This window comes from Chinchilla lanigera, unplaced genomic scaffold (assembly GCF_000276665.1).
Source record: "Chinchilla lanigera isolate Chin_1 unplaced genomic scaffold, ChiLan1.0 scaffold00052, whole genome shotgun sequence".
NCBI lineage: Eukaryota > Metazoa > Chordata > Mammalia > Rodentia > Chinchillidae > Chinchilla > Chinchilla lanigera.
Window position 1 is genome coordinate 5,512,337 of NW_004955453.1, and position 14,072 is coordinate 5,526,408.

The 14,072-nt window shown below is 41.8% G+C and overlaps 1 protein-coding gene across 1 annotated transcript in view; it reads left to right on the forward strand.

Annotated features, from left to right (window-relative positions):
- The window catches only part of Dner (delta/notch-like EGF repeat containing), a gene marked incomplete at its 5' end in the record, with an annotated part of 308,295 nt that overhangs the window by 205,081 nt on the left and 89,142 nt on the right, over positions 1–14,072 (forward strand).

Here is a 14,072-nt window from a genome sequence, read left to right on the forward strand (position 1 = left end):
AATGAAATCATATAATTTTAATTTATATATCATTTCTATAAATTATATAAAATTGTACTATAAATAAAATATATAATATATATCATAAATTATTATAAGTATTATATGTATATTATGGTTTAAATCTAAATTTTCCCCCCAAAATCTCATGTGTTCAGAGGCTAGACTTTTGGATTATGATTAGATCATGGTGGCACTACATTTATCAGTGGATTACTTAATTGATGAGTTCATAGGTCAATGTGCTGTTAGGAAGTAGGGCCTGGTGAGAAGAGGCCATCACTATGTGTGAAGGGTTGACCTGGAAGGGTATATCCTTGATCCTACCTCTTCCCTTCTCACTGTGCTTCCTAGCTTCCTTACACGGAGCAGCTTTCCTTTACCATGTCCTTCCACTACAGAGCCAGACGGCCATGAACTGAACCCTCTAAAACCGCGAGCCAAAGTAAACTCCTCCTTTACATTGAAGGTGTGGGGTATTTTGTTCCAGTGACAAGAAAGTGACAGACACAATGTATATGTTTGCATACATGTTTATGTGTGTAATCAGTAGAAAGAATTAGGCAGAGATACAGGCTATGAAGAAAAATAAAACAGAGCAAAGGGATAAAGAGCAATAGGTGTAGGAATATAGATAGGGGGATTAAGTAAAGCCTCCTATGAGGGAAATATTGATGAAGAGATCTGAATAAAATAAAGGAGAATCGAATTCCAGGTAAAGGAAGAACATATATACTGTGGTCAGAGTGTGTCCCCAAAAGTTCATATGTTGACACAAAGTCACCGAAGTATGATATTAGAAGGTGGGGCCTTTGGGAATGATAGGGTCACAAGGATAGAGCCCTAGTGCCTGGGATTTATATCTTTATACAAAAGGCCTTAGAGAGCTGCCTTCCCCTTCTGCTGGGTATGAAACATCAAAGGCCTTCTCTGTGAGGAACGACACTTCACCAGCCATTGAACCTGACTGTGCTTTGATTTTGACCTTCTCTGCCTCCAGATCCATGCGCAGTCCATTTGTGTTATTTATAAATTCCCTCACCTGAAGGTTTTTTGTTTTAGCAGCCTGGATGGGCTAAAATAATAGGAAGGGTCCCACGGAGAGAATATGTGTGGCGTGTTTGAGAAGCATGAGCACAGAGCCTAAGAGGACCAGGGATGGGATGTGGGCTGGGTGAGAAGCTGGGCCAGGTCACAGGGATGAGCATGGACTTTGTCCTGGGAGAGCTGGGAGCCATAGAGGATGTGGACTGGGGTGGACCCTGCGATTTCCCTGTGGAAAGGTTTGCCTGGGACATGGGAAGAATAAGCATAGTGAGGCATATTAGCAAGCTAGGGAGGAGACCATTGGCTATCTAGGTAAGAGATATGGCAGCAGGGCCACTGTGGTATGGAAGTGGGGGGAAGCATTTGGTCGGGGATGTAACTGAAGGCAGAGCTAATAACACTTGCTGGTGAGGTAGATGTGAGGTGTGAGTGTCAATGAAGAGCTTTGGGTAACTTGAAGATTGCTTTTTTAAAAAAACTCACCTTCATTGAGATATCATCCATGCGCCATTGAAGTATATAATCCAGTGTCAGTATAGTCTCAGAGTTGTTCAACCATCACCACAATCAACTTTAGAATATTTTGTTACCCTTTAGCTATCACCCCCTGATCCTATTATCCTCTCCAGCCCAGCCCTTGGCAACCACTGGTCATCTTTCCAGCTCTATAGATTTATCTGTTGTGGAATTTCATATAATACAGTGTGTATGTTTGCATGTATGTGTAGGAGTGTAGTCAGTAGAAAGAATTAGGCAGAGATACATGCTATGAAGAAAAATAAAATAGTGAAAGAGATTAAGAGAAATAGGAGCAGGAGTGGAGGAATATACTGAAAGACATTTTTGTGATTGGTTGTTTTTGTTTAGCATAATGTTTCCCAGGTTTATCTTAACATCTATAACGTGCATAGGTACGGCATTCCTGTGAATGCCTAAATAATACCCCCCTGCTTGGATACACTGGCTTTGCTGACTCATTTATCTGCCGATGGACATTTAGACTCTTTTCACCTTTAGGTTCTTGTCATAGTGCCTCTATGAACCTGGCCCTTGATGTCCCCTCCCGTCGCTGCTCTGCTACTGCCTTGGCCTCCAACCTCCCTCATCTCCCTCTCTGCTGCATTCCATTCCCCTCTGCTCCTCTGCCTTAGCTTCTTGTCTGCCAGGGTCCGCAGGTCTTCTCTAGCCTAAGAGCATCCCTTAGACAAGCAAGAATTTAGCAAGTCCTTATTGCTGCCTCCGTACATGCCCCTTCTCTCCCTCACCTTCCTCCTCCTTCTTTGTCTCCTTTTCCTCTTCTCCCTCTCCTGCTTTTCTCTCTTGGTCTCCACCCTTCGCTCCCCTTCTCCTTGCTCTTCTCCACTCTTTCTTCATTCCTGCCATGAAGTAGTAACAAAGTGGTCTGGGTGCAGTCTGTGCTTTCCTCACACTGCTTTTCCCTTTGCACTGTGAATCTGCTTCTCTCCGGTCACAGCTGGGGTCCTCCCTCATTTCCTATCCTCGTCTTGTCCGTGGTGATCATCTCTGAGGGAGTCTCGCTTGGCTAGCTCACAGAGCATCGCACTGCGTCTGTTCTCCAGGGACCCTTACAAGCCTCTCCTCCTCCTGCCCTCTTCAGCTGCTTTCCTAAGCCTTTTCACAGTCACTCATTCTGAGCTGTCGCCATGCAGATGGCACCCAGACCCGCCTTCCTGCCTGGCTTCTCACCTCAGCTCCAGTATTTTTATTGGACTTGGCATTGATGTATCTGCGAACACCTCCTCTTCCTCCTCCCAATTTGGACCCAGGCTCCTGGTGCCACCTCTCCCAGCTGGACTTTTTCCGCTGTCTCTGGCTTCCACCAGCAGTACCACCGGTACCCTCTTCACCCAGGCTGGATGCTGGGCCATTAAGGTGGACCATCATCCCATTTATCTCTGGATAGCCACCAAGTTTGCTTGATTTACGATGATTCCCCATCTGCCCCGCTCTTCCTTGTCTATTGCCAATGCCCTAATTCAAGCTGTTGTTATCTGCTGCCTGAATGACTGTGACAAGCCTCTATCCCTGGCCTCACTCCACACTGCTTGGCTTCCACCCGCCAGCACTGCTCATGAAGTCCAGGCCTGGACTGCCCGAAAAGCTGCGAAGTCAGAGAGCCAAGCCTACTCGCCCTACTCATTGTCTCCATGACCTTCGGGAAATGACTTAAACTCACTGGGCCTCAGCTGTCTATCTTTAAGTTGGGGGCAGGTGGTGGGATAAATGTGCCATAACCCAATGGTTGTTTTGAAGATTGAGAAAGATGACCTGTGTGGTGTGCTCAGAAGGGTATGTGGTACGGAGTAAGCACTCAGAAAACACCAGCTACTGTTCCTGCTACTGTCGAGCTAACAGCTCACCGCCTTTCACAGCACCTCCACCACTTCCTCTGGCCAGAGTTTCTGTGGCCTCCCACTCCAGTGAGCCAAAGCAGACCACCTGTGATCCTCAGGACTCTTTTGCTTGGCTAAGACCACAGAAGAATGGGTCAGTCCCTGCCCATGGCCCCTGGCCTCAGGCTGGCCTTGCTTGGGCCTCACAGTATTTTCAGATGCGCTAGAGGAAGGAGAAGGGACATGTGCCAGTGTGGGATTTGGCACTGGTTGTCCTTGCTGGATTCCAGACTGAGCCACTTACCAGCTCATCTTAGCTTTTCTGCCCACACACTGGCACAGATAGCCAAATTTTCTTCTCTGTGAAATGGAGCAATAGTATTGACTGTGTATCAGAATGCATGCATACACATGCACACCCATGCATGTATGTATACACAGATTCATGTGCACATATCACCCATGAGCACACCACATACACATGCAAACACAGCACACGCATATGCACACAATATACTACAAACACACACATGAACACATACATGCATGCACATGTGCACACCATATACACATCCGTACCTATTCATGAACACACACCACATGTGTGTGCAAAACATGTGCACACCTCTCATGGGCATCCACACACATGCATAATTCTGGCACAGATAGGCGGTCCATGAAGGGCAGCTCTTTGTAGCCCTGAACACTACTCAGAGAGTGAAAGAGTGGCGCTTTCATGCAGCTCTTTCTGTCTCCCAAGGCTTTGCTCTCTCTCCCCAACGCCGCAGCTGGTGTTGACAGCTCCTTTATAGCTCCATCATTTTGTCCAGCCCAGAGCACCTGCTCTCAGGGAGGAGGGAAGAGACACTTAAGGTTTTTCCCAAAACTGAAGTGACCGTGACCAGGAAGGAACCAACCCACAACACGTCCTTACCACATCTGCGCTCTGTGCAGAGACCTGCCGAGGTGCTGCTCACCGACCCTGCACGTGGGTTGGGAGCTGCCATGCCGTGCCCCAGCCCAGCTTGTTCTCCCACCCCTGTCACCGGAGTTGCCTGCCTGGTACTGTCCCTGGCTTGTGCTCCCTTCACGTGGCCATCCTCCCACCGAGGCCTGCAGGATGTCCTCATCTGGGGTGGAAGCTCCCTGAAGGTGGGGCGTGTCCCCAAACTTTTCTTAAAAATCCCCCAATAAGAATTTTAGCTCACAGAATGTTCTTTCTGGGCGAGTGAATGAATACCTCCTCTATAGTTCTGCTAACTACATAAATTTAGAATTCAGCTGGTAAATATTTTTAAGCCAGTCCCCCAATTGTTGCATGGCATAAATTCTCGATACAAGTTTTCCTCTCTTTTGATTTCAGCTTTTCAGGGGTAGTCACCCAGATATGTATAATGAAAGGGATTTTAATGGGATCGCTCCCCCTTTGTAATCACCAGATTAAAAGCCAAGTGTTACATATAAGTCTGGTCTACATTAATTCTGAAATTTCATATTTCATTCCATTTTAATTTACTTAAAAATAGTAATAAGTGGTGCTTATGCAGATGCTAATTTCCTATATAATGAGTACTTATAGTTTCCCTGGCCCTGTGCTAGGTATCTGCCTTTAATGAATAGGGACGTGGGTCTGAGAACGATGTGATGACAGGTACAATCATTGAGCTTAAGGGCTCTCACTCACAAAGGGAAGAAAATGTGTCATCAGTGCCCTCATAAGACTTCACTATGTGATATTTGACTTTCACTCATTTTCTGTTTCTTTCCTCCATAATCTGAATTGTATGTTCAATTCTAAGATGAATAATATTCTATATTAAAAGACTGCTTGCTGCTTGCCTTTCAGATCACCATGTACCTTGCATCACAGTCACTGGAGGGCTTCTTAGGCCTCCTGTTCACGGGCCCATCTCTGAAGTGTCTGCTTCAGCAGGTGTGGGGTGCTTCTGCTCAGTAAGCAGTTGCAGTCGTTTCTAGTTGACGCTGATACTGCTGGTCTGAGGAATTATACTTGAGGTCCACTGCTCTAAAGTGCCTGCTCTTTCGCTATATTGTAAAAGGTTGTCTATCTGTTAATGTTTTCCTCCTTTTATTTTTTTATTTTTATTTATTTTTTTTTTTTGGTTTTTCTCTGGTACCAGGAACCAAACTCACGACCTTGCGCTTGCCAGGCAGGCGCTTTTGCCACTGAGCTATATCCCCAGCCCCCCTCCTTTTATTTTTAAAATAAAAAAAAATAAAATGCCTGTTAAAAACAAAGAGGTCACATGATATTGGCATATTTCTTTGCAGTTGCAAAATCCATAAATGCTTCATTCACTCAAAAGTAATTGAGCCACCTAGGATGTGCCAGGCACAGTGCAAGCTATGGAGGCCTCAGGGCGCACTTGACAGAAATGGCACCTGCTGCTTGGAGCTGATGTCATTCAGTCCTTACAAGTGTCCTGGGAGCTGGCTGTCTTCACCCATGACGGAAATGAAGGCCAAGTCTACCACTGGATGAGGTCATTCAGCTGGCCATGGTTTTACCATCATGGAACTTAGACTCCCCAAGCCACTGTCCTTTCCGCTGTTCCCCTTGCCTATTTACTTACCTTGAGACTGATTCAATTCTGCTGACTGTCAGTTTCTATTATGTTCTTATTTTATTATACATTCCCATTTTAATTATATCTTATTGATTGCCTTTTATAGACAGACCTCATATATTATTCCTTTTTGCCTTTGGTTTTTAAGGCATATTTACATTTGTCCAGATGTGTTTGTTTTTCTTCTGCCAACAGATCTGACTTTATTTTCTATTAAATATTTTCTGCCTTCTGCCTTTGAAATTGGGTGTGACTGGGACAGAATATCTTTGATGGTGCACAGATTCCTGGTATTTATCCCTTGTTTCAGTGTGCTAATGTTAGGCTCTCCATCTCCCAGCAGTGCTGAGGCTGCTCAGATCCCCCCAGGGGGTGCGCAGAGGCTGGTGAGCTCTCTTGGTAGCACCAGGCATGTAGTCCACATCCAGCAGCTTCACTCCACAGCACAGGTCAGACTATAAAAAGACCAAAAGTGTTAAAAATAGCTCTCACTACAGTTTTCACCTTGGAAGCTTTTGGGACAGCTCTCCAAAGAAACAACTAGATTCTCCCTTGCAGAGCCAAAGCAACATGGAGGAATATTTTTTGTTTTAGTGGAGGAATCATGAAATAAACATCATACATAAAAACAATTGTGTAGGGAAGGAAAATGTTTTTGAAAACCACAACTGATCATTTTTTTCTGTAGCCTGGCTCATGTAGCCAACTTGTCTTACACGTGTATAGTTTGCCCTTGACTTCTGAAAGGTTTTCCTTCATTGGTAAGTGACAGGCAGTATAGTTGAATTGTGGATTTGGGCAGTGGATGGCTTTTGTTATGCTGCTAGAAATCAAAAGATTATATATCTATATATATATCTATATATATCTGTATTCCCCAAGCCACTCTGACATTTAGAGGTAAACTTAGCCATTCTCTTTCCATATACTAATAAATTTAAAATTATACTTTATACTAAACATAAAATAGTATAAAATCCAAACACTCCAAGTCTGTATTAAGTAAAATATCATCTGTTAATGCCCAGTGAATGCACTTATAGTTCAATAAATTTCCTGGAAGTCAGCTGATCATCTTCTGCCTTGTGTCTTTTTTATGAATTTACTCTCTGCTAGACTTCCCTTACTATCACATGTGTAGTACTTTCTTTCATCTAATGCAATTGCTCATGGCTAGGATGCTTTAAAAGTATTAAGGCTCAGTTTAGTGCCTTCCTGATTGTACTAACATGATATCCTTCTTGGATTTTTTAAGTCAAGTTTTCTTATACCTTCTTGGATTTTTTAAGTCACAAGTTTTCTTATACCTTTGTTATACTAGAATTTCTACAAAGAACCAATGAAAGCTCTGTGATGACTGATCAGAATTTTACATGATCATTTGTTATGACTTGTGTTTAGATGTCCCCCTCCAAGCCTCATATAGTCATAAGTCATTTTGGTGCCACTGTAATCCTGGTAGCCTAGATAGAATGTAAAAGGAACAGAAAAAAGCTGTTAAGGTCTCTGGCTTGCTTGTTTTGCTACCTTCTGACCACCATGAACTGTTTTTCCTCTGTCATGCTTATCTGCCATGCCCTCTGCCTTGGACCCAGCTAGTTATGACTGAAACCTGCACAAGCCATAGCTAAATAAACCTTTTCTCCTTTAATTTGTAGGTGTTGGGTATTTTGTCTCAGCAATGAGAAAAGTAACTAAGACTGAATTTGGTGCCAGGAGTAGGGTGGTGCCAAACCAAACAGTGGACTGATTTAGTAATTGTCCATTTTTAATCCTAGCATTGCACCATGAATCAATCACACACTGTAGATCCAGCCCCCTCTGAAAAATCATGCCCCTATTGACCTGTTTTGTTCAACTGGGGCCTGCCTCCTAATATCGCATTCAGCCATGAACCTATCATGACAATGAGGTCGATGCCCTTATGACTCGATTGCTTCTCTAGGCCTCATTTCCCAGCATTGCTGCTCTGGGGACCAAGCCTTCAATGCATAAGTCTGGAAGGCACTTCATATTTAGACCATAACACCTCCATACTGATTTCCATAGTACCTGTACTAATTTTTACTCCCACTGACAGTGTAGAAGAGTCCCCTTTTTCCCACTCCATCCTTACCAGCATTTATTTTATTGTATTGTATTTTTTAATTTTTGTATTCTTGATGATAGCTGTTTTGACTGAGGTGACAAGGAATCTTAGTGTACTTTTAAACTGCATTTTCCTGATGGCTAAATATGTTGAACAGTTTTTCATACAATTATTGGCCATTTGTCTTTCTTTTGAGAAATATCTGTTCAGTTCATTTGCCCATTTTTATTGGATAACATATTGTCTTGGAATTAAGCTTTTTGCTGTCTTTATATATTCTGGATATGAGTCCTCTGTTGCAAGAATGGCTGGCAAAGATTTTCTCCTCTTCCGAAAGCTGAATATGGGAGGTCTTTCCATCTTCTAGTTTTCTTCAGTTTTTTTTCTTCATTGTTCTGTAATTTCCACTATAGAGGTCTTTCACCTGCTTGGTTAGGTGGATTCCTAGATATTTTATTTTTATTATTTTCTTGTTTTGAAAGCTATTGTGAATGAAGCTGTCTTCCTGATTTCTTTCTCAACAAGTTCATTATTGGTGTACAGAAAAGCTACTGGTTTTTTATTGTTGATTTTGTGTCTTGCTACTTTGCTGAACTTGCTTATCCAACCTAAAAGTCTCTTGGTGGAGATTTTAGTGTCATCTAAGTATAGGATAATACCTGCAGATGAAGATAATTTGAATAGTCATTTATTAAATTATTTAACTTAATTTATTTGTAGAATATCACAATTACAAAATTTTCATTGACTTCCAGTGTCTAGAAGCCAACTAATGTATTTTAAAATGATCTTCAATTTATTAGAGGTCATATTCTTAAGGGTTCTTATTTTAAAAAATGTTCAGAAGATGTTTCTCTGCTTTGTAAAAGAGCAGTTCCTATTATAGGAAGGTAGGTGGCATTGGGACAAAAACAAAGTTTTTTTGCAGGAAGGACTAAGGTATCATTAACTTAAACCAAGGTCTCTTAACCTTGCCATTAAGACCATTTTGGTCGGTTCTTTGCTGTGGATTGTCGTGTGTCTTGTAGGGTCCTTGGCAGCACCCCTGGCTCCACTAAATGCCAGTAGCACCCCTTGGGGAGCGACAGTATACACAGTGTCTCCAGCCATTGCCGAATGAGCTTCGAGGTGTGATTGCCCAGGTGAGAATCACTGATTTGAGGAACCTAGACAGGAGCTTTTGTAGAAGAAAAAGAGTTCAGCTTCAGCCTTGTCGAACTGCCATGCCTCGGAGACATGTTGGGGGTGCTGAGCTGTGCTGACAGAGCAGGACTGAAGTTTAGAAGGGGTCAGTGTCATTTCTCACCATCCCACTATGTCTCAGCTAGGAGTACTTTGAACTAGATAGTGCTCATCGCAGTGTTTCCCAAACTGGGGGTGTGGGCCAATGTGGCACACAGGTGATTTTTTTGTTTGTTTGTTTGTTTTTTTGTTTTTTTTCCGGTACTGGGAACCGAACTCACGACCTTGCGCTTGCCAGGCAGGCGCTTTGCCGCTGAGCTAAATCCCCAGCCCCTCATAGGTGATTTTTTATAGCACATTTTGAAGTAACTTTTATTTGTAGCCCTCACTAAAGTTGAAGCTAACTTCCTTGCTCAGCTAGATTTTGCATTGCTTTTATTTTTAAACTTTCTTAAGACATTTTCACATCTCCTTGTCTGATTTTACAGATAACTTTAATGTACCTCCATTTGATCCTTTGCTCTATTATGCAGTTCATTTCTGATCTCTCCTGTCTTTATTTCCTGATCCTTCAGATGAAAATTCCACTGCAGCCTATTAGTCCTCCCTTTCTTCACCTCCCCACAAAGTTTTAAATTTTTTTTTGAGTAATTTAGGGCTATAACTGCATTTGCTGAATCCTACATCCTTCTCACATCTTTGGTAGTGAAGCCACAGTGTGAAAAGGATGCTAAAGATTGTGAGAAGTGGTTAGATGCATTAAGGAACAGAATGAGACCAAGGTGGCCGCAGGACAGCGGTCCATGGAGAGAGTGGATAAAGATGTGGGACACAGACCCAGATCAGGTTGTAGTTTTTAGCCACTGAGTGAAGTGATTGGATTTTTTTCCCCCAGATCCTTTGGGAAGCCACTAACAGGTTTTATGTAAAGGAGTAATTGGATATAAATTGTATTTTAAAAATATCTCTCTGGCTATCTCCATGTGGAGAATGGATTGTAAGAAAACCAGTGTGGAGAGATGGACTGAGAGAAACTGCTGGAGTCCCCGAAAGAGGCAGCTATATCTTGGCCAAGGCAATATGAGAGGTGTGGTGAGGCTGTCCCAGTAATTTGGAAGGTGGCCCATTAATGCTTATGGTCTGGCTGTAAGGAGGAGCCATCTCACTAGTTAGAAGGAGCGGACCTTAGGCAATTACTGTACCTGCCTCTGTAGGTAGGCATAGGCTTTTAAAATTCAGGACCAGAATAAAAGAAGTCTGTCAGTGTTGTAGAGTTTTAGGAAAGTGTAAATGACATTCACACATTTTCTGCATAATTCTGTGCCTTTACATGGGGTTTTCTTCATGTTTGTTGACCTTGGGAACGTATGGATCTTGAAGGCTGAAATGCCCACTTGGGTATGTGTGTTAGGGCAAATTCTCACCCCATTCAACTCAAATGGCCACTACATGTCATCTTTCCCGCTGTGGCCTTGGCACTGTCATGGTCTTACAGGAACATCTACACAATCCTCTGCATCTCTGTTACCATCTTAGAGGGGTAAGGAAAAATTATTCTTAACCTGTATGATTACTTTATTCCCCAGAAAAAAAAACAACTTGAGAATGGAAGAAAAAAACCCAGCAAAGCTTTCATAGTCATTTCCACTTAAATTTCTACCAATCATTCATTTAGTTTTAACTCCATGGTTGTGAATACAGCAACACTCAGTGCAGAAAGGGTGATTTGGGCAGCCTGAAATACTCAGTTCAGAGTATCACATATGTATGATTTGACAACCTTTGTTGAGTGATGCTCTGCTGGCTTTGAAGCAATGGCTCGATAGCCCCTTACTCCTGCCACAAGTGCTCATGGTTCCGTGTCCTTTTCTGTCTTCTCCCAGAGATGGCCACAGTTGATTAGTGGAGGGATGCAGGGAACAGCGATGCTCTTGGCTTTTCCAACTAGTAACTCATGTGAGGCCTGCAGTAATGTCTGGCTCCTCTTGATGGGCCTGGTATGGACAGATGTCAGGTCCAGAGCCAGTGCTCTGCAGATTGCAGCTGGTTATTGCCAGTGCTGCTGGCCACCTGCATCAGAAGAGGCTCTGTGATCCCACAGCCCCGTCACCCCAGCCTGGCTCCTGTCTCCTCCACATTGCCCTGCTCCCCTCCATCCTTGTTTCATAGGCACATTGCCGTACTCAGACTACCCAGGTCTAGATAGTTACACGTAGTCTTTGTAAGCTGTAGTTCCTTGTTTCTCGTACTTTCAAAATCCTCGATGACTTTAAATGCTCAGGCATAAAAGGTAACACGATAATGTTCATTCACGGACTGGAGTTCCTCACTGGAGGCGCACTGTTGGCATTTTGAGTGGAAAAACTCTGTCATTAGGTTATCTCAAGTTGTACATGACTTCAGCACCTTCATGCATTAAGTGCCAGAGGGCTCCCCAAACATTACAAACACCCACACATTAAAAATATGAAGTGGCCTCTTAGATTGAAATCTTACAAAACTTGCATATACTGCTGCAGCACTGAGCAGTGCTTAATATTCATCCCTACTTAAAAGTTTAATTTATTAGACTTATAAGAGTTAATTAAGTATAGAGTAATATTTGTGTATTATCAATGTAGTTCTTAAAAGGAAATTATTAATATTAATACATGTAGCTTACAGTGTTTAATTAAATTTGTAAATGTGATTGAACATTAATTAAAGAGGTCATTAAAAGTGATCTTTACATAATCTCCTTTTGTTAGGTGTACATATTGAAATATTTACAGGTGAAAAGAAATTTAAGACTCCCTTTTGGGGAAAATATGAGACTAAATGAAATTAAACATTAAAAATGTCAATAGCTACTGAAGCTAGGTGATGGATGTGTGAGGTTTATTCGTTACGCACTCTAGGTTTGCTTAGATTTCCCGAGTAGCCAGGCATGATGGCACATGCCTGTGATCCCAGACCTCTGGGAAGCTGAGGCAGAAGGTCAGCAATTTCTGGTTCAGCATAGATAATTCAGCGGTTCAGCATGATCTTGTCTCAAAAACTAAATGTACAAAAAAGGTCTGGGAGTGTAGCTCAATGAGCTCAGTGTGAAGGTCCTGGGTTCAATCCCCAGTATTGAAACAAACAGACAAACAAACATTTAAAAATCCCAAATAAAAAGTCCACAAAAAGTGGTTGTTTGAATTTTTTTGAAAGAACTTTGAAGTTCACAGAATTCGTTATTCCTCTCTTCTTTCTGTGTGGTAGGGCTGAAGCTTCTGAGCTATTATTTAGTAAACTCTTGGTTTTGTGTGATTCCGTGGCCACAATTCTAAGGTCTTTCCAGAGGCAAGGTTTGTGACACAATCTACAGTCTTTTAGCCACAGTGCCTCTAAGAGGCTGCCGCTTATAAAAAGTTATCTTTCTCATGAACATACTTTTCTAGTCATGTGGTAGACCCTTTGAAGGCAGAGACATTAAAAAGTAATTCTTGGCACAGCCAGCCCAAACAAACCACACAGGGGCTCTAAGTTATGGATGATACTTGTGATTTTAATTTTTATCTATCTCTGTGTCTATATGTATGTTTCCTTCCCATTATTCTCTGTTATTTCCTTCAGATTAAATACACTGTTGTTGATGGTGGTGGTATGTATTGCATTAGCCATAAATGTTGAGTTTAATGGCTTGGGCTTAGCACGAATTTGACCTCCGGGGTAACTGTACAAATCACTTGAACTTCTTAATCCTCAGTTTTTTCATTTGTAAAATGGGGGGTGGGTTATAATAGTACTAACTGCATAGCGCCCCAGGGAGGATGAATTAATATAAAAATAAGTGCTCTATTGTAAAAAATAGCCATTGTTTTCAGCCAAAAGTTATTTATTATCATATTAAAGTATTCCTTTCTAGAACTTTGAAATACCCTCTTGTCCTGGGTGCAGGCTTATCTTCTGCATCTTTTCCTACTCTTGAATGAGCTAGAATCCACATGCAGAAGAGCAGATTTACAAATGAATGGCTGCACATCCATAGTCTATAATTTATCCTAGTTTGGGAGGTAATTGAAAATCCGGAAAATCACTGCATTTAATATCACTGATTTATTTTTGGAAATCTCAGATGCAAGAGCTAATGACAGTCTTTCTAACCTAATAATTCAGAAATCCAAGTTTCTGTGTAGTTAAAAGCATCCTGGATATCTGGAAAATGTTGCAGTGTAATTATAATTGTGTAGAAATATACACGCATAAACAGTTCTGATGGGAATTATCTATAGAGCATGAATGGCCCTGTCACTCAAATAACATAGCAAATGTCACACCTTTCCCTCTTTTTATGTTTTGTAATTTTCCAAATTTTCTGTCATAACCGTTGCTCACTTTAAGATGAAAAGCCTATTAGGATGTTGTTCTTTAAACTTGTCTCTCTAAAGAACTTTGTCTTCAAAATTAATTAAAAAAACTAAATATTATTTAAAGCTTTTTGACTTCCCAGGTGTTTCAGTAGATTTACATCCTTGCTTTCTTATCACCTGTGTGGTGATTATGTTACTATTTGACAAAATCAGCACGGAGGCTGGCTTCCTTGAGAATGTAGAGTTGGATTTATGACTCAATAAATATTAAGAATAATGTATTGATGTGCTTAGCATTATATGTGTCTCAATCTTTTTATCCTTAAAATGAGAGGTCGGAACACAGCAGTGACACAGATAGGCTCCTCTAGCTATAAAATATTATTTATTTTATTTTTTTTTGTTTTTGTTTTTGTTTTTCTCCGGTACCAGGAACCGAACTCACGACCTTGCGCTTGCCAGGCAGGCGCTTTTGCCG